Below are 23,055 nucleotides of genomic sequence, written 5' to 3'. Positions count from 1 at the left end.
AATGCATAAATCATGCTTTTAGTTTTACCTGTGGCAACCTCCACTTTACAGACAAACTGGTGACATAGCTGACACAATCCTGTATATTCATAAACCAGTAATCAGTAAACATTAGAAATCAAACTCATATTGTCCTGCTTCCAGTGAAAAGTCAAGGTGACGTATGTAAATTGCATGCATTTCTAACACTGGATTTAAGATAAAATGGTACATTAATATATCATTAAAGGAGAACTAGCACACTCAATAAACAAGATCTGGAAACTGTGAACTGTGGCTCTCTGAAAGTGGCTGAGACCCTCAGGAATCGACCATTAGATTATGCTGGAGCTGCAGCGCTGATGAGATTGGATACAAGCACCGAGCAATAGAGTATCAGAAACCTACCATGAGGAACATCTAGGAGGTTCTTGCCAGTCAATATGATCCCCTTGGCTATATACCTCCATGTACAACCAGGGCCAAGGTACTCGTGTAAGACCTATGGTGAACAGGAAGAGGCCGGGATGATTGTGTTTCCAAATCGCCAGCTCTCCTTGCCATGGCTAGAACTCTGCACAGATAAGGATTTGGCACAAATGTATACATTATTTTTCTGTGTAATGCATAATGCTCCCCTCACCTCTTGAAGCAACAGCCAAACAAGGACAATATTTGTAATTTAAATTTAAATCACGCTGCATGGAGAAACAGCTTGACTAAGAAGCATTGCTGAAAAGGAAATATTACTTTTATCATAAGGAATCGTTTATTTGAAGCACACTATTGATAAATCATGTAACATTGCATGGCATTCTATTAACAAACCAATTCATTAACACTATTCTGTGATTTATGGAGAGAAAAATAATAATACAATCAGAATTAATCTGTCACCAAGACATAGAACTCACAGTCAGAACTTCAGACTGATACAAATCTTAAAAATAAGACAGGTGAAGAGATGCTGCCTCAAATTGTATCCCAAGCATGTGCACAGCATGTCAAATAGTCAAATAGCTTAGGATTTCTGTGTCTTCCGGCTTTAATTTCACAACACATAATACTCAAACTTACATGTTAAGCTTCAATACATGGATATACAAGAATAACAAGAAGATATAGAATACAAATAATGCTGGGAATAACAGAAAAGGGATAGAAAAATAAATAAATGGATCCAAGAATAATCAAATATACACCGAACAGCAATAACATTATGACCACCTGCCTAATTTTGTGGAGGTCCCCCTTTTGACGCCAAAACAGCCCTGACCCGTCGAGGCATGGACTCCACTAGACCTCTGAAGGTGTGCTGTGGTATCTGGCACCAAGCCGTTAGCAGCAGATCCTTTAAGTCCTGTAAGTTGCGAGGTGGGGCCTCCATGGATCGGACTTGTTTGTCCAGCACATCCCACAGATGCTCGATTGGATTGAGATCTGGGGAATTTGGAGGCCAAGTCAACACCTTGAACTTGTGATTCAACAGACCAGGCCACCTTCCTCCATTGCTCCGTGGTCCAGTTCTGAGGCTCACGTGCCCATTGTAGGCGCTTTCGGCAGTGGACAGGGGTCAGCATGGGCACCCTGACTGGTCTGCGGCTACGCAGCCCCATACGCAACAAACTGCGATGCACTGTGTGTTCTGACACCTTTCTATCAGAACCAGCATTCACTTTTTCAGCAATTTGAGCAACAGTAGCTCGTCTGTTGGATCGGACCACACGGGCCAGCCTTCGCTCCCCACGTGCATCAATGAGCCTTGGCCGCCCATGACCCTGTCGCCGGTTCACCGCTTTTCCTTCCTTGTACACTTTTGATAGGTACTGACCACTGCAGACCGGGAACACCCCACAAGAGCTGCAGTTTTGGAGATGCTCTGACCCAGTGGTCTAGCCATCACAATCTGGCCCTTATCAAAGTCGCTCAGATCCTTACGCTGCCCATTTTTCCTGCTTCTAACACATCAACTTTGAGGACAAAATGTTCACTTGCTGCTTAATATATCCCACCCACTGACAGGTGCCATGATAACGAGATTATCAGTGTTATTCACTTCACCTGTCAGTGGTCATAATGTTATGGCTGATCGGTGTATGTGACATTATTAAAAGAGTGAAAATGCTGAACTGTGCTTTTGGATATATAGATTGATTATGGATTGTGTATTGGACTGGTTGTGGTTGGTCTTGTGTTTGTTATTATTATTATCATTATAATTATTTATATTATAGTATTGTTATTATTTCTGTAGTCAGGGATCTGTTTCATGTGTGTTAGTTTAGGCTCAACAAAGAGTTAGGTTTTGTTTACCTTACTGTATGTCTCTTTTGCTTTGAGAACTACCGCACTGTTAAATAAACCGTCACTTATTTCCCCACAGCCTCATCTGCATGTTCCTGAAACCATGCCTGAGAGCCCTGCAGTGCTGCACCTGCCCCCCACACCGTCTCATCTGATAGATAATGCAGGCAGGACTCTGAAGGTCCGGAAGAACATGAGCTCCATGATGGAGGACCTGATCCAACATCGCCCAAACTGTCATGAACTGGGAAATGCCAGCAGCACAAGGTGAGAGCACTGTAGCGGTCAAAGAGGAGCTCCACCCTTTCGCATACACTGGTCCATACAGACCCCTGAGCCGCCCTGATGAAAATGACCGAATAAGATGACACTGAATCTCGTAACATTTGATCAAGTCACTCAGATGGAGGGTTGGCCACAGAAAGACTGGGCTGGCATCCTGGCTCTTTCCTCATGGAGGGGGTGGCGGTTCAACAAGCATATCAAGACTTGGATGATGTCATAGTGGCTCTTCAGTATTTTGCTATCTAATTATAATTTATGTTGTTCATTGGTAAAGGCACCATGCAAATGTTTAAATTGGACACAGTTTAAGTTCATTGACCTCTATAACATTAAGGCCGCATGAACGTAAAAGGCATTTAAAGTTGATGGTCGTGCATGTGGCCGAGAAATGACTTCCAGATTTGTGCAAAAGGATTGAGGATTCAGCTAATAAGTGTCGAGGGGAAAGCTGGTCTGTATTGAACAAGCAAGCGCAGGCGCATGATGGTGCAGATAAAGAAGTTGATCAGTATGCTCCAACTCAAATGTTCATCCCATTTATTTGTTTGTGTTAAATCATATTATCACAATGTTATACCAGGAGGGTGGGTATTTCTGTTGACATGAATGTGGTGCTGATACCAACAAGGGGTGCCATTCAGTCCCTGCATGGCAATGTGTGGGCAACCCAGACATGGAATCAGCCTCTTGGTGCCATGTTCTCATATTCTTCAAAGCAAAACTGCACTTGGGAGAGGGATATTAAATTATACAACTCACAGATGAGAGCAGCACACAAGGCAGAGCAGGTCTCTTTTAAAGTGTCCAGTTGTACTCCCCACAGTAATGTCTTCGATGAGTTGGAAGCACATCAGCCGGTGACAGAATTCAAATCACAGTTCGGTGCTGAAGGACTCAAAATTGGCAGCCATGTTGTCCACAATGTTTATGGTGCACCCCATTGTTTTTTCCCCTCAGTGAGTTTTTGACTCTCCGAGTTGTTAACGACACTTCGTTGAGGGCCACCTGATGACTTTAACACACAGAGACTCCTGGTTGGGCATCCAGTGAAAGAAACAACATAATGGAAATTATTTAACAATTTGATTTACTTTTTATTGCATATTTATGTATGTATTGTAGGGGTGTTTTTGTTAATAATTGTTTTCATGTAATGTCAGTACAAGATGGAGGGCTCATAGAATAGAGAAATGCACTTGTGTTCACAGACTATATCCACCTACTTACTGTAGCAATGAAACATAGCCTTCATCAGATGATATTTAAACATCGTGAACACTTTCTTGTTTCTGACTGTATTCATTCTGCTTTTCAACATAAAATAATGTACTTTTTACCCATATGTTCTGACCATTTCTGTTTGTTGTTGTTGTTTATCTGGGTGGGGGGGTACACTTTATATTCAATTAGTAAAGTTTCATATCTAAACTTAAACTAGCTATAAGCACGTCTTGCATTTACATGCATTCTTCTGATGTTTTAATCAATGAACAATTAATCTAATTTTCATATATTTTTTAACAAAAAGTCATGTCTTAAAATTGATATGCAAGTATTTTTACAATCAGATATAATGTATTTTCCTCAAACTGTCAATTACCATGTATGTACATTTGACAGCTGAGTTTCCACACATTGAACAGGAGATCATTCAGCAGAATATCTTCAGATTACTGCCGATGTTTCTTGTGTGAATAGAATCAAAATGTCTATGTTGCAATATCTAGCTTTGTAATTTTGAGCGCTTGAAGAAACGCTCACAGAGTATAGACATGATAACACAGCAAGAAGTGATGCTCGGGTCACCAGTGTTACAGCAGCACGAATGGGAAGGACTCAGAAATCTGAGCGGACACTGCCCCCGTGTGGCGCGGCACTAGCACTGCAGCTTGGCAATAAAAGAGCCTGCAGAGTAATCAGTTCAGGCGGTATTGACAGTAACATCACTAAAGTCACTTTGTTTTTAATCTTCTTATTAGATTTTTCTACATAGAATTGAAAATACATAGAACATCCAATACATCATTATCATAACAATGTAAACCTCTTTTTGTGTTGTAAAATTACGGAAGAGCACTCTGTAGAGCCACTCAAGAGAGAATATATATATATATATATATATATATATATATATATATATATATATATATATATATATATAGAGAGAGAGAGAGAGAGAGAGAGAGAGAGAGAGAGAGAGAGAGAGAGAGAAACCAAAGCTTTTGAGTGGTCCTAATGTTCTTCCGTATAAAATAATGAAATAATAAAACACCAGTCTTTTGAACCATGGTGTGAAATAAATATCACATTTTGGTAACGTTTAAGTTGACCAAAGTATACACATTCTTTTTTTTTTGTAAGAGTTGAAAATACATGTTTTCTTCCTGTTATTACTAAAAAATAAATCCTCTATGTTTTATTCTTTTAAGAAATTATTTATTGAAACAAATAGTCAAATGAGGTTTGGCATCTGATTAAAGTGGTTTCATGTTTTGTTTATGTTTGTGCTGGCTATTAAATTAAGGTTAAGAGAAGCTGTGCCTAATTAAACTCTAGCAGGTCCTTGAATGTGAGCCAGCAACTCTAGTCTGCAGAAGGGATAAAAAATACCCAGAGCACCACAGCCTGTTAGTGCAGGTTTATGCACTGTTGTTCTAACACAAATGTTTGAAACTCAAAAAAGAAACAAACACACAAAAAACACCTTTGAAGAATGTACAATCCAATTGTTTTTTGTTTTATATAAATCCTCAAACTCACAAATACTTATCTATATTTTTTTATTTACCCCTTCGGGACTCTTTCAATGTCTCATTCCCATTCTGTGCTTATAAAAAAGCATGAACCTTTTCTACAAAATTGAAATCTATGCATTTACACTTGCAAGTGCAATTTGGATCAGTAGGTGGCATAATCTGATTAATGTGTGAATCTAAATTGTAAATACAGCAGTAGGCTGTGTGTTTATGAGATAAAGATAAACCAGTCGTTTTTTTTGTTGTAACATTTTCTGTATCTCCCAGTAATATTAATTGGCCCCCCGACCCCCTCCAGGCAGAGAGCTAATGGCGAGAGCATTCAGGGGGCTGCAGATGTGAAGGACAGGTCAGTCACCCGGCAGGCTGGAGTGTGTGGGTCCAGCTCTCATGGTTAAGTGTCCTGATCAGGCCAATGCAGGGAAATGCTGTCCAGCATCCAACACCTTATATCTATCAGGGGTGCAGTCTGCTCAGGTATCAGGACTGGGGGTCTCAGTCGGGTGGAGGTGGAGCTCAGTGCCAGCCGGAGGTACCCAGCTGAGGGAAGGGGCACTCCGGAGATGGGGCAGAAACATGGAAATCAGTAACGCGGGTATGTATCACTCTATCTGTCTCTGTCTCAGTCTATGTATCTGTCTGTGCCTGTCTCTATCTATCTTTCTCTCTGTCTGTCTCTTTATCTATCTCTGTCTGTCACTGTATTTATCTGTCTGTCTCTGTCTTTGTGTCTGTCTATCTATCTGTCTTTCGGTGTGTATCTGTTTTCTGGCTTGAAAATTTACTTTATTTGACCAATCAAAAAAATATATTTATTGTTTTCACTTTAACATGATGGACATGTTGGGTTGATCAGTGGCAAAAACTCCTGATTAAATCCATTCTGATTTTGTGATGTAACACAATGAAATGTGGAAAAGTCCAAGGGGGGTGAATACTTTTGAAAGCCACTGTATCGGTCAGTCTGCATGTATCTATCTTTCTGGCAGTTTCTATCTGTAACTATCTGTCTGTATCAAACCCTCCCATCCCCCCACATACTGCCAGCTCACAAATTAATCAGCAGCTGACCATCCTCAGCCTCACACAACACCCCCCACACCATGAGGAACACGTCCAGTTGGAGGACCAGTTTATAGGTGAAGTCCAGTCTGACTCTAGAAGCACTCTGAACATCAGCCCAGCATCCCCAGAGAGACGCCCTCTCTCCCTGTTCTTCCTGCTCTTGAGGATGGCCAGCTTGGCATGGCCCAGGAGGACGTTCGTGAATAAGAACAATGTCAGAGAGCAGGACACCCAGCCCAGCAAACCACCCCTTCAGCTGAGGACATGTTAAAAAGCAGTGAAACACCGTTACACACACAGGCCACACATGCCTGGCAGGATGACCCAAAAGAGGTCGCAGAACTCTCCACTCCAAGTCTATAGAGGCCAGGTAGGAGTGAGAGGCATCGCTCTTAAGCCAGTTTACTTTAGCAGACGACACTCTCTCAAACATCTCCTGGCAGTCACTCAACACCCGGACATCAGCATCATTGTGATGTCATCAACATAGGGCACCACTCTCACAGGCTTCATGGGCACGTCAGGAATAGACAGGCCAGCCTGTGAAAACCCTCAATGCTAAACACAGTACCAGGGTTGAAACCCAGTGGTCTAATGTATGACTGCATACAGTACAGCGTATGTGGCACTGCTCATTGAACATCTGACATACAAAACTTTTTAATTTCACAGATGCACCACAAAAAAAGAAAATACAAGAAGAACACCAAAGATAAGCTTTACACCTCGATGGCCTACCCTCTGGACAGTTAAACAAACAAATATATATATATATATACAGCTGTTAGAAAAGAGTGTCATTGTAAACACACTGTAAATGGATCTCTGAGGACACCAACTCAGCATCTACTGATTTGTCAAGCTTCTGAAACAACCTACCACTTGTTCTAAGTGATTTTGCTGAATGCTGCTGCTTGACATTACATGCTGTGTATGATGTCTCTCCTGTTCTATTGGTGTGCTTCAATAAAGCTCTGGAAGAGGTTTGAGCTGCACTCCGTAGCCCTTCAAAATCGACAATTTCTGTCAGCCTTTGCATCTGTGTTTTTTAACTGATATATCCTGTGCTCTAATTATCTGCACCAAAACCCATTGGTGTTCATCAACAAAACAAAAACAAAAGGCAGGTCTGGGTATTTTAAATTGTTACATATAAATATTTCTGTCATAGCGGTCCAGTGTTATATCCCCACACACTGTTCCATGCAAACAACCCCTTTCCACTTCTGGACAGGGAGACAATCCTGAAAACAGATTGTAGATTGTCAGCTTGTGGTATTTAAGCAGATGCTGCTGATGTATCAATCAGTCCTCCCTGCTTGTGGTGGTGGAGATGAATGCGGTTCTGTCCACTGTGTTATCATGGAGATACCAGCTCTTGCTGAGTGTCTGGAATCCAACCACAGCTTAAACTGTTCTCCTTGCCCAAACATGATCACAAAAGTGCCAGGACTGTGTATCTTATTAATGATCTCAAAGTCCTCAAACAAGATAGCTATACTCTTCTTCCAAAGGCATTTCTCTAATCCATGTATTTATTGCAATATATACATTATAATATATACATTCATGAACACATATGCACATATCATTAATCCGTGGTAGAAGATCATGTCAATCACACACAATCTATAGATTAATCAGAGGCTGTGTTTGTATTTTGCTTGTTTTCCTCCAGTTCTCCTGCAATCTTCATTTTTTCTTAGCTTGGTAATCAGAAGATTGGCATTGTAGAATCATAGTTAGCCATAGTACTGCACGTTGGCTAGCTAATATGTTTTTGCTTGTTTTCTGATCATTGATTGACTAACTTGATGTTTGTGCAAGTGCAGCCTATACTATATGACACTGCTTGGCATGGTAAGTGTTGGGAAGGTAATTGTATGCTTTTGAATAAGTACCATTTTCAAGGACTGCATTTTCTGTTTGCAGATGGTGACACCCCCATTGCGCTTCAGCCAACCAGTGCAAGTGAGAAGACACAGCTGATTGGGGACGGACACCGCAGCTACAACACAGAGTCCTATAACTGAGGGTGGCAATGGGCAGCTTTTCTGGATTAGGACCACAATAAACCGCTCTATTTCCCAGTTCTGCTCCCTTAGACAGTAGTGCTGCTGACCCATCAAAAAGTAATGACATTACTGCGGTTAAGCTTAGTTTAGTGCTCTCTGTAAATAGTGAAGGTCCACTTGGTTGGCTTAGCACATTTTCTAGTTTTGGCCTTTATGTTTCAGATTGTCATTGGAAATAATCACTCAAACACAAATGGAAGAAGTGTAATTCAATTATATTGTGCTTATATTTTGGCCAGATGACTGTTCTTTTTTATAATTAGTAGTATTAGTAGTATAATATAAATGACATATATTGTTACATTTTCAGAATGTACAGAATTTATTGAAATCAAAAAGGAGTTGTTTAACTTGGCAGAGGTTTACTTGAAAAGACGAACACTGGATTTATCCTTTTTTCCATGTAGTTTTTAATTTAAGGTTGTCGGTAGATGGTGGCTATGTTCTCTTCAGATGTAGTGTAAGAGTATGGTTTCATGAAAGACTGATTATATTTTTACTGACAATAATTAAAATCAATATAACGCTCTGAAAGTCAATTGACTGTTTTTATCTGACTTAAAACACTGAGCTGAAATCTTTCAGATAAAAATGCAATTTGAAAAGGAAAATATCAAATTATTCCATTTGGTTTTAGAAAAAAGCATTGTTTCTTGTGAGATCTCTCCAATGGTTAGATGCTTGCCTTTCTAAGTTGTATGGTTTGAACAGAGGAGGAAGGGGATTTTTTTTCCTTGAATGTCCTTAAAAACACTGTAGTCTGTGCCCAGACACTATTGCAAAGCCTGGGTATGGAGTGCCGTTTGTGCCAAAAGTGTCCGTCCTTCAGTTTGGTAGTTCATTCAGAAATTATTTCGAAAAGTCATCAATTTGGCCATTCAGCCAGCAGTTTGTCCATACAGTAGTAAATTCATCCAGGAATCTGTCAAGTAATGTATTAATCTGTCTGATTCAGGTGTCAATTAATCCATAATTACATATGCTACTTTATCAACTCTGTAATTCATTAATGTGGATATTCATTAACAAACATACAAACTTCCAGACAAACAGACCAACTTCCATACAAACTTACAGACAAACCACTGAACTTCCAGACAAATTGATTAACTTCCAGACAACCAGACCAGCTTCCATACAAACTTCCAGACAAACCAACAAACTTACAGACGAACAAACCAACTGTCAATCATGCAGTGTGCCAAACCCACTTTCATCTTTCTAGCCAATAGGAACAGACACGCCCATTTTTACCAATACAAATCCAGCCTCACATAAAATGGCTTCAAACAATAATGTTGCAGTTTAGCTAGTCTCTCACCTGATTTTCCTTTCCATGCAGTTATACACAGAGAGATACAATAAACGCCCTTTTTAATAAACTGCAACATTATTGTCTGAGCCTGGATTTGTATTGGTTATAATAGGCATGTCTGTTCCTATTGGCTAGAAAAATGAAAGTGGGTTTGGCACAGTGCATGATTGACAGTTGGTTTGTTCGTTTGTATGGAAGCTGGTCTGGTTGTCTGGAAGTTAATCAGTTTGTCTGGAAGTTCAGTGGTTTGTCTGTAGGTTTGTATGGAAGTTGGTCTGTTTGTCTGGAAGTTTGTCTGTTTATGTTAATGAATATCCACATTAATGAATTACAGAGTTGATAAAGTAGCATATCTAATTATGGATTAATTGACACACGAATCAGACAGATTCATACATTACTTGACAGATTCCTGGATTAATTTACTACTGTATGTCCAAACTGCCGGCTGAATGGCCAAATTGATGACTTTCCGAATGAACTACCAAATTGACGGACGAACACTTTTGGCACAAACGGTGCTCCATACCTGGGTATAGATAAGAACATAGCTGGGGCTAAACCTGAATCTGGATTTCTGGGACTGAATAGTCACCCAAACTGGTGTTTCCCTTTCCATTCATGAGCGAATTTTCCTGTTCCATGTCTTCTTTGTTCTTCCTTCTTCCTTCTTTCTGTAAAGGCGCCATTAAATCAGGTGTAGACCTACATGCAAAATGAAATGACAATTTATTTGTCATTCAACGTGGAAACAAATGTGAGAAGTGGAATAAAAGAAAGTGTGCTGTCCAGTGAGTGTCACATGTATGTACAGAAAGATTTGTGCTTTTGAAATAAACATATGTAAGAATAATATTGATAAGATGCTCAAAGCATCCATTAAATATATAAAAGCCATTGTAGGTTCAGGGGAAAAGGTAGAGAGACTCACCGCTGCAGCTTCCTGTTGAAGTTGCTCAATTCTGTTCATCTGCTCTTTGGAAGCAGCCTTCAGTCGGGTGTTTTCAACTATGAAGCCACATCAAAATTTGATAGAGTTTAGGACAAAGAACAGCTGAATCGAATACACACACATACACACACTTTAGAATTCACAGTTTAATATGCTGATCATAACAAAAGGCACGTGTTTCACATTAAGAATACATTACAACTCAGTGCATTTCATTTAAAAAATAAAAGTAATGCATGTGTTGTTGTGAGGCATGAATCCATTTCTACACAAAAATGGGAATCTTTCAGGGAGAAATCTGGTTGATTCCCGTTTTCCACTTGCCACTGCATTTTGATCGGCATAACTTCACATACCTCTGTGTGTGCTCTATCAGCTGCTCAATGATCTTCTCATTCTCAGAGGAAGACAGCAGGACCTGCTGCAGCTGCTGTGACAAGGAGACGATCTCGCTCTCCTTCTCATTGATGGCCTCCATCAGGTCCTCGATGACCAGCTAGCTCTCAGTGTACAGGTCCTTGGCTTTCTGCAAATGAGTCCGAAGTCCAGTGCAGTTTACTACGACACCTAACACTACTTTTAGAGTTTTTCTCTACTGCCCAGAACAGATGTTTGACATTAAACCACACAAAAGCTGTCAGTAACTCACTCTCTGTGCTCTGGAGTCCTCTTGCCTGGTAAACTCTCAGCCTCTGCCAGCTCCTGTCGAAGGACCATGTTTTCAGTCTCCACCTGAGCAGGCCTCTTTTGCATGGTCTCCACCAGAAGAGAGGTCTTGCTAACCTTCTCCTTCTCGGCTTGCAGCAGGGCCTCCAGCTCTTTGATGCGTGCCTGGGACTGGTCTCGCTCTTGCTGCATGGAGTCTAGGAGGGTCTTCTCTTGGAGGGAGATGGTGGCCGGGCGGCACTCCTTCTCCAGGTGTTTGGTCTTTGCCTTAGCTTTGCCGTGCTGCCGGGGCATCTCCTTGTAGCCCGGCTGTGCTCCACTTCCTGCAGGGTTGAGGTCAGCTGGATCCTCAGAGACTCAGCCTGTACGATAGAATAGCACAACAAAACAAAACAAAAACAAAAGGTTAAGTTACGCGATACGAGCACAGTAATCATCTAAAAACATTCAACAGAACAATGTTGCTGTTGCTCATACTCTAACATTCAAGTTTAAATTAAATGACTCAGTTATATTAAGACAAGAATAAGATTACTGAAATGATTAAACTGGATTTAGTCAGAGCATGTGCATACCTTTGACTGACAACTTTCATTTAAGGTGGTACCTTTACAGATTTCTTTACAGGCAGAATCAGAAACTAAGACAAGATTGAATTGATAAATATGTATAATTGAATTAACAATATTAATTAACCTGAATAAAAAATCAAATAAACATTGCACTAAACATATTCTTCAGTTTGGTTCCACAATCCACAACAGATTGAGAAACGTCCAGCAGTGTCGATATTTTAACAGGAGTTTGAGAATAGCAAGAGTTTACCTTCTTCCGTGCCTGTGCAGGTTGAATGTCGCTGACACTCGGTTCATTCTCCAAAGACAGGCGTTGTGCTGTGTTTTGAGGTGTCAACTGAAAAGCAAAAGAATAGGTGACTGGCTTTCTTAAATAGATACTTTCGTTTTCTGTGACAGTTACAGAGTAGCAGCAATGACCACTGATATTTTTCAGGAACAGTTATTTGAAAGGATATTTATAATTTTCGCTAGTTAAGACATAGAGGCTAGCCTGGAAAAATATATGGGGTGCATTTCTTAGATGTATGTGATTGACACAATTAAAGATCTCAGTAAATTCAGTTTTCAACATCTCGAGCAGATGACATGATAAGATTATCTCAGGTATATCCTTGATCTTCTGTTATTTGTCTATAGCAAAACATTATGATCAAATCTTTGCCAGAGCATTAGCCTAATTCTACTGTATCATTTTATTGAGCAAACATTTAAAACAAAGTAACGTTGCATTAATCAATAATAGTTTTAATGTCTAGCAAGAAATTGTCAGAGTTAGCTTATTATTTAAGATATAATTATTGTCCGGCTCAATTCTGTTTGTTAAAGAAAGTTAATGTTAATAAGAACATGTGGTAAATTAAAATGCAAATTACTGAAATGGGTTAACTCCACATTAATCACAGCAAATTAACAAAGCATTTGATGTTGATGTTGTAATGTATATTTTAAACTGAATGTCAATTTAAATAACTGTATCTGATATTGTTAAATGAAAGCTAGAGAGATGTTAATTGAAGGTAAAGTGCAATACACTAGCCTGTATCTAACCCCTGTTGAATTCATAATTAATCACAGACACACCAGCTGGCTCTACATAAACGAATGCATTAGCAAGAGTCTATGCATTGTGTACATTATATGGATTTTGGTACACAACATAATTATACGGTTATTCTCTGAAGACCAACCTACATCATCTAGTCTATAAATACAACATCAGACTAGATAGGCGATCTTCAGAAGAAATGAGCCCCCAAGTGTTATTCAACATATACTATATGTGTTAGACAGGCAGGAGCTTCTACTATAAAACAGAAAACTTTAATTCAAGTAATAATAATAATAATAATAATAATAATAATAATAATAATAATAATAATAATTTGGATTGTTCAGTTTGGAAAAAGCTCACTTCATCCCAGATGTGTCCGGTTCTTTCTCCTTCCTCCTCTTCATACACCTAAATAGCTTCTTCATGTTGATCGATATTGTCTACACAATTAGAAATGGCAAAAAACAAATGGGAAAATCAGATCAGGCTTATAATGATATCAAAGTCATGAGCCCGGCACAGGAAGAGAAATAACACAATGATGGCGGTCACATCATGCTCATGATCACAACATGCTGTCAAACCAATTACAGTTTTAAATTGTCTTCCAACGCAAGTGCCTTTCATGATACTCATGGAGAACGTTAAGCAAAATATTTCGGTGTTTTTTTTTTTTTTAATTATTATTCTTTGAGTTAAAATATAACATTTGAATTATCTCCAGTTTATTTATTTTTTAACCAACTGCAGCCTGCCTCAACACACTCCCGCGCCCCCAGCAGTTTTAACCAATGATCTAGGCCAAACTACAATTGCCAAATCCCATTTGCTGATTTTAACTTTAATTAGCTAACTTAATGCTGCTGAACTAAAAGTAGCAGTATAGCATAGATGTTTACTAAGGGGAAAAAAGTTGAACAAACCTCTTGCAGATCCTATTCAAGGTAAAACTCACTACAAGTGAACTTGGACTGTCTAGTTAAAGTAACGAGGAAAAAAAAAACATACAGCCAGCCATCATCTTCATTAAACCACTTTTAGCCAGTATGCAAGCAAGCTATTGAGGTGTGCAGCAATAAAAACAAAACATAACCAAATAATACAACAATACCTTTCTCTTGTGCTTCTTTTTCTGCATGCTTTTTTAGCCAGATTGGTATGTTCGACTTTTTAATTTGGCCAGGTCGCAATCCTCAAACATTTATTTTTCTGCCACACCCAAACCGTTAGGACTCATACGATATGCAGCCGCAGTTCGATGGTGAAGTGAGGTCCCCAATTTCCCCCAGGTTAAACAAAAAAATCCCCCAACATTTCCCCCATACAAATGTTGCCGCCAAATTTCCCCCTGGGTACTTAAAAATCACCCGAATTTGGGGGGAAATCACCCAATCTGGCAACAGTGGTGAGGAGTCAGCGCTCCCTCCTGCCCTACCAACACTGCCCCACTCATTAAATATGTAGTGTTCAATCATTTGATATTGTATTAAATTATCTGTTATATTTGTAATTATATCGGTCAACTATAACAGCATTTAGTCCTACAGTCTGAAGAATATGATTCACTAGAATAAATGATTTCACAGCTTCATAGCCCATGGGAAAAAAAAATATCTAAATGTGGGTGTTTAAATGTTGGCATTACATTACAAATATTCACGTTCAACTTCAAAGAATCAACCACTATGTTGTCACTAATTATCATGGCCCTGGCCACTGAATTTGAAGGTCAAAGTGTCTCCAGCCCTGGCAGGAGTTGAGTACATTGCTTTCAGACTAAAACACTGCTCTTGTCTGCTTTAAGTCTTGGACAGGTGACTTGGCTCAATCAGACAGCCTGCTGCACAGAAGGACGAACAAAGACCAACCATAAACCCAGGCTGCTTGCCACTGCTGGTCTTAAACTTCTTAAATAATAGAAGGCAGCTGAATGGCCATGCATAATAACTGAGAAGGAGAGAAGTATAGATAAATGAGATTTTGATTAGCTGTCCTTCTAGATGTGCATGAGGATGTTATAGAGAGGACAGGCAGTGTAATGGGACAGGATTTATCTGAGTTGGATGAAGTTCCAAAGAGCCGTCTGCCCCGAAAGCAACCCAGTAAAGCATGAGCCTGGATAGAAAGATTTTTAAAATCAGAGAGAATATTTTAAGAGAGACAGAATAATATATCACTAAGGAAGACCCGGTGGCCCTTGTCTGCAACCCCTTTTGAAATATTCCTTACCTAACCTCTCTGTTTTCAAGGACCATTCAATGGAAATCTGCTGGATGTACTCAAGATCTTTTAAAATGTTGATGCACAAAATGTTATTATCTTTAGCCAAAGATGCATGAAAAGGAAGACAACTTGACTGTGATTTTAGAGCTGAGGGAGAACAGAGGTCAAAAGTTGATGAGCAAATATCCTGTTTATGGAAGATCAAATCTACGCCCTTATCTGTTTCAACAGTTTAAATAATGGGTCTATTTTTTTTTTTTTTGCAAATGTTATAAGTTTTTAGACCCATACGTTGTAAGTTTAGTGCAGTCATGGCAACACAGCAGTTTGAGTTTGTGCAGCCGACATGTCCTTGCGGCTGGTTTTGTGGCATAATTAGCAGGTACTTGAGAAACGGCAGCTCTGGGCAGTTCTATCACTTCATGGTTTCTGAGCAATTTAGCAGGCGCATGTAAACTCAGACCCCCGCAGTTTTAAAAAGCAACTCCTACATACAAGCCAGCTGACATCTTCAGAGACAGAGTGCATTGTGGGAAGGGTTTAAAAACCAAGTTGCTTCTGAACAATTCATTAAAGTGTTCTGAAATTATTTAAATGTTTTGGATAGAAAGTATATATCTATATATTTTTACTTTGTGAAACATTTTCACCTATGATTTGAGGCATAATCTATAATCTTGCAGTGCATCACTTGCTACATCTCAAAGTGTAGCTTACACAAAGAAGGAGTTCTGTTTAATAGTGCTTGCTATTAATCATGGGCCTATATAATTGCCCAATGGGATAGTTCCACATTTCTTTTGGAAACAAAAGCACCTAGAACATATCCTACGGCAATTCATTAAGGGAGAACAAGATTAGGTAAAGGGTCTCTGTTGTATGTGAAGGTGTTACGGGTGTTTTTGGTGAAGGAATGGACCTTAACCTCTGATGAGATAGTGTCTGAATAGAATACTCTCAAACCAGCATTCATTGATTGAATAGTACCCACTGTTATATGAAAATGGGTTCACCCCCACCACCCAGTTTGTGGACAGTTTCTAAACACAGAGGAACCCATATCATATATCTCTCTAACCAGCAGGGGGCTTTAATGAAAAGAAACTTGCGTGCAGTCACTGACACTGTCACTTCCCTCTGCACCACACACACTGGTATCCCAAAAATACTGCACCAAACTCTCTGATGCACTCATTTCAACACATGTTTTCTCTTCTTTTCTAATCATGTATTCTTCTCCTGTTAAATGTCTGCAGCCCTGCTAAACATATATCAGCATGGCAAAGTGTTCAATCATCCTTGAGAGAGAAGCCTTAGGTTCACACTTTTATTTTTCTGCAATGCAGGTTCACTATGGTTAATGGTATGGTCTTTAGGTAAATCAAGAGCAGAGTAAGCAGCCCACTTTTAATATGTCTACTTTAGAAGATCATAGAGGTGTTGAATTTTACTAGCTGTAAAAGTCCATCTTTCAGCACATCCTGTCAAAGTGAAATATTACAGAGCTGCAGCCACAAGCAATGCCATTTTTTTCTTGGTGTGTCTTGCAGACATGTTTTTTTGTATTATTATTATGAACCAAAACATCAAAAGAATCTACAGCTTGTGTTTTTATACCACTTTTTTTCATTCATTTAAAAATTATTCTCCTTGTTTCACTAAAGGATCAGATTTGGTTATGTATAAAAAAGTGATTATATTGTATACTAGTTTGGCTACAGTTACCATACATTTTTAAACAGAGTTTTTTTTCTACCCCGCAATAGAGTAATCTAGCCCAGATTGCTATAGTGGTTTCTCTACACCAACAACTTGTTTTAGGAGAGTAATCCTGCTGCTCCAGAACATCATTCTTCAAAGTAGACGTACAAGCTACATTTCAAAAGCCAAACAATAACATTTATCTTGCTATTAAAGAACAGAGCTGATTTGCTGCTTCCTCAATCCTCTGTTGTACCGAAAGCTCACTGTCAGCTGCCATTTGAATTATTCTGCTAGACTAATCTCAAAACCGTCTATTATCCTGCACATTATACACTTTGCTGTTCGGATAGACAGCTTGCTCACTGCGCCCCCAGATGCCGTCTCCTGAGGCGAGCATTCCTCAGATTGAATAGAAGCTGGATTCTCCCAGGAAGAGCATTAAATAAATATCAGATGGGAGGTCAGGCAGAGGACGTTTTCTACACAAGTGTGTGCAGAGTGGTGTGCCTATGACGGGTATGAAACCAAGGCTCCAAATGAAGCCTGCCATGAATGGCATGTGAGTTTGAAACATTGAGTGATAGAACATTTGAAGAATGGGCCCATGCTCTGCTTTGATAGAAATATAATGAGGGCAGCAAAAGGGGAACAGGTATGTAATGCAAAAGTCACCAAATTGTCTCTTTTCATGAATTTTACTTAATTATTAATTTCAGATCTACATTGTCAGCAGTACTTTTTCAAATCAGTGCTAGTAATTTTTTGGTAATCTTGTATACTGAAAGCTTTTTTTATTTCATTTATATTGCATAAATGCTCTGTTAACTTTGTTAAAAGTCAGTCAAATCCTTTTTTCTTTTGTGATGATTTTTATAAAAATAATTTGGTAACAACGATTAGGCCAGATGTTTTCGAAACTATTGTTGCTTCAGGACCAGTAGGCTGCATGTGTGTTTGGTAAAATCAGACCTCATCCATTAGACTCCCTCCTACATTTCTCCATTCATGTTGGTTTCTATCAATATATGTTGTCTAATACCTCAGAATGATTAAATACACCCCCAAACTCGAATGTCATTGTCATTTTGTAGGATGCTACCAAGTTATGTATGATCTGTAATTCCTGTTATATTATTGCCCATACCAGCATCGACAATCAACATGGAAACATTAAATATTTCCATTAGACCAATCAGTTGTCCAGATCATAATGAAGTTACCCTCTAGGTCTATCAAATATGGCAAGATCAAATTGAATTACCCAGTAACCATTGGTGCAGGGACTTCAGGCCTTTCTTAACAATCCTGACAATGACTTTAACATCTCTACCAAGCTACTATTAGGAGTAACATTTATGAACCAACCCGACCAAGATTCAGTTGTAGTCTGTCCTTCTGTGGAATATGGTCTACAACACAATGTAATAAGTAGCATTGATTCGCATAAGACTTCTGCACTGAACAAACCCCATCTAACTGAGTGTAAATCTTGACTCAGCCTTGGCATATAAGGAACTTAATTAGAAAACCAAGATGCGGGTGATGTCACAATGTAAGATCATCAGTAAATTGGCCAACTCAAAATGGTGAGCATTTGCATCCACACTCAAGATGGCATATGGGTGACCAGTTTGGGAAAGTCCTATTCAGGCAAACAGACTGACTACTTCCTTAATGAATGATACAGAACCATCACTTGTTGTGTCAATCTGACAGATGTTGTCAGTCTTTAATAAGCAACAAGCTTTTAACTGGTGACTGGCAATGCACCCACATACATCATAAGAACAATAGTCATTCATGCAGAAGAGAAGTGTTGGCTCTATCATCACATGCCTAATGCCAGTTGATTTGAATCGTATTACAGTTGTTTTACTGTCACCGAAGCTCTCGGCTTCTTTCTGCAGGGCATGAGTTTCAGACTGTGAAATACATAACTGCAGCTGCTGAAATGAAACTAGAAGAATCAGAAACGTCCCCTGGAGCTGAGAATCTGTTACCATACAGTCACATGGTGGATTTGAATTGCTGTCACAGGATTACCTCCAGCAAATAACCCACACAGCCCTGCACTCGCCTTGTGCTTGAGGGATTTGTACACTCATCACGTTTACGACCAAAACTGACCCGTGGACCTGTTACACTGGGAATGAGTGAACCACCTTCTCACACATTTTGGCCACTTCAAAACAGAGCTTAAACGGGAACTAAAGCAGTCACAAAAAATATTTGCGGGTGGTGATAATGAGAAGTAGACATCTTTACAGTTCTCAAATACCCTGGTTTATTGAACTAAGTGCACAGACACTACATGGACACCCCAGCAACAGCAGCAGACCATACTACAATGCACCCCACGCTGAACCCCACTCAGGGGCTGGCCACCCTGTATTTAAGCCCTTCGCTTAGGTAAACTGCCCCTGGCACCATCCCAAACAACTGTGAGAGAGTGAGCACCACCAGTTAGCACTGCATGCATGTTTGTTCCGGAGCAATACTGTATATTGTTATACAAGACAATTCGTAAGTTTGCCAAACCAGTCATTCATATCGCCTGGTTGGTATTCTTTATCCTCTTACTTAGGTGCTGAAAGCAATCTGGATATCTAGTGTTGGGTTTCAGACTTTAGAGACTGTATATTGACTCTGTGTGCTGATGCATTTGTTACATTCACACTCCTACTGCAGACACTTCCATCTTTGTGTCCTACAAACAGGCCTGCAGTGTGAAGACTGGCATGGAGCTTCATCCCTGGCTGTGGGGCGTGCCATACTGCGACTGAGCCGGCCCAGGAGAGCTGGCGGCACATAACACATTCATGCTGCTTCCCCCTGGCACCCCACCTGGAGCAAAAACATGAAACATCACTTTGTAACTCCCTCTTGCCAAAAACAACAGCAAAGTTTATTAGTGAACTCCTTTACAATAATTCCTTATCCCTATACTAATGGGTCAATTTGGTTATTCTCAAGGTGCTTGTTTCTCGTTTAAATATTTTTCTCTGTATATACTTTCCCCAGGTTGCCCCCACAAATTTAGTTTTTTATTTTATTTAAAAATATTAAAAGAGTTTCCATGGCAACTGTACCATAAGCAGAAAACGACATGAAACTATTTTATTGTTCATGTCTCAACATATATTATTTCATTACAAAATATGAGCTACTAGGAAGTAATAATGTATACTTTGCACATACTTTACCATTTATTCTATTATTGTGTATTACCATGAATATGCATAAAAGGTCAAGTGTAGTAGTTCCCAGCCATGGTCCTGGAGGACCATTAAGTCTTCTGGTTTTCGTTAACGAAATCCGTTAAATTGTCTTACGTGCTCCCATAAGCTAGTAAGTAATCCTATTGACAGCAGTCTTAACCAGCCTGGATGATATTAACCATACTCTCTCATATCAAGTATGCTTTGTTCTTAATAGGATGAATTCATTTCTCAACAATGTTTCTTCTATTTATTTTGTAGATGACAAGAAGAAAATTGAACAATTTAGAAACTAAGTGGACCACTTAAGAAACTGTGAGAAAGCCAAAGTGAAATCGCATGCAGCTTTGTCTTTTCTTTTTATAAATGCACGATTCCCTTCAAAAGATGCCAGTGTGAGTGTTTGTCTCTGCTATTCATGGGTGGACTGTTTTCAGTTATTCTGCATGGTAAAATGTGTGAAAACTATGAACAAAGCGAACCTTTGCAGAATTACTCCTTCATCAGCAAGTGCCTAAAGTATCGACACTTTTAGAGAAAAGCTAATCACTGTGTTCATGAACATCACATATACTCATTCAATGTATTTATTTTAATCTGGAGATTTGAAGTAAACCCATGTCAACAAGTCTTCTCCGAATGTCACTGAGATGTTTTTTTCGATATACAGTCATATATCTCTCATTTAATCCCTGAATACCGCACAATTAATAAGCAGGTCAATCAGTGCTTAGGAAGACCACAAAGTGACTGTCTGTAAATGTCTTAAGTCCTAATTGCTGCCCACCCAAGATTTCACAAGGATCCGCCCTCAGAATTGGCCAATAAGTAGGAATTCATCAACATTCCAGCAAAGTACATAAACAGCAATCAATTTAATTGTTGATCTACAGACCCTAGTCAATGTCCCTCTGCGATAGGGAGAAAGCCCAGAGAACAAAATAAACTCTTCGAGGAGACTAGCTATACTCATGGTGACCTATACCGAACCCTCCAGACAGATCCCTCGCGATTTTATTACACAAGTACCAAGAGAAATTTGCTGAAAGATATTCCTCAGCAAGTCTGTAATTAAAGTCAACTGCTGAAATCTGGCAGTATTCATGGCTATTCCTTAATGCCGCTTATTAAGAGTGACGCAGTCTTATGCAGACAAATTCTGAGCTATGCTGTAACTCTTGAAAGATAATTAGGTATAATCAGTTCATTGTGTCTTTAGTTTTGCTTTTGTGATACATCAAAAAAGTGTCAAACAACACAAGTTCAGACAATGATAAATGTACTGCAGGGTGTGTCTACAGAGTAATAATTTTAATGTAGTCCTTTAATTGATATTAATGCAATTTCCAAGGTGGTAACCAAATGTGTTGCTGTTCTAAAGTCTGTAATTTGTTTAATTGACACTAATGCAAAAAGATAAATAATAAAAATCCTAGGAATTACATTATAGTTGGCATTTTTAATTGTGTGTTTTCATCAGTCACTTTATTAAACACAAGCTTGCAATTCCCTCTGTTCACACTAGAGGGCCTTTATTTGCAATTCATTTTCAGTTGCATTTCTTGGAAGATCAGACAAAACTGGTGTATTTTCAGGATTATTATAATGAGAATATGGCTCTATATTTTTTTAATGGTTTTACAGAGCAACTATCAAATACATGCAACTAAACTAAGTATTTTGGATTTACAATTACATTTTTCCAAAAAGTTTGGAATTGTGTGGAATAACACTTTCAAAAATTATATAAACAAAGATTTTTAAATCCTTTGATACTACAGTATAAGTAGTATAAATCCCTCCTGGGAAGCCAACTAGCCAATTAAAAAGGATACAGGAAGCGCCTCCTCCATGTTATCACAGCAAAAGTGGGATCACAAAATACTGATTGCCGGGGTCTTAATAAATTTGACCATCATGTATTCAGAAATACATGTAACTATATTATACAGATATGCCACTGATGCATACAATACTGATAGTCTCAATTGTTTTCTCTTTTACAATTCTTTATTAGAGTTGAAAAATAATAAGTGCACTTTCCCATTAAATCAACTTAGCTACACTTCACCAAGCATCTGAATAAATTTGGAGGGAACACATAAAACATCTGTAACACAAATGCAGACATAAAATAGAGGCAGGTATTTGGAAATGGCAGGTGAGCATTTAAAGCATGAAACTACATGTCCCCTTTAATGTATACTGAACAAAAATATAAACCAGCATGCAACAAGTTCAAAGATATTAGAGTGACAGTTCATATAAGGAAATCCGCAGTTGAGCTTCCCTGAGACGCTTTCTGACAGTTTGTGCAGAAATTCTTCAGTTGTGCAAACCGACAACTTACTGCTGGAGGACAGTCCCCTGACAGGAATGTTGATGAGGGGCTCATGAGGTACATTGAGGCAACAGGACGAATCCCGAAGTGTGAAGATGGCAGGAAAATAACTATAAAAGGCAACCTGGCAACACGTATCAGGAGATTTATCAGGGGGGTGGGGGTATCGAGTTAGGCAAGACAGCAGCTGTTGATATCAGATTTGGTGTATAACTAGGGGAAATGGTTTAATAATGGTTTAGTCTCTTTAATAAGGGAATAAATATCCTTTCCTCTCAAATCAAGAGCACCAAACTGAGTTTGCAGAAGAAAAAAGACCCCATAATAGGTGTCCTGTTATAACTTTCTTATGTTAATGTTTGTTTATTGTTTATTGTCATTTACATAAAAAAATACAGCCAAGTACATTAAAATGCAATGAAATGGTTCTGCCATGGCTCTCTCAGCCTTATAAATTTAGAAGAAACACGCAACACAACAACACAGAATTTGAAGTAGTTTTGTTGCAAGAGGGATTTTAGAATTGTCTGCAAAGTAAACCAC

This window comes from Amia ocellicauda, chromosome 2 (assembly GCF_036373705.1).
Source record: "Amia ocellicauda isolate fAmiCal2 chromosome 2, fAmiCal2.hap1, whole genome shotgun sequence".
NCBI lineage: Eukaryota > Metazoa > Chordata > Actinopteri > Amiiformes > Amiidae > Amia > Amia ocellicauda.
This window is presented reverse-complemented; position numbering follows the sequence as displayed.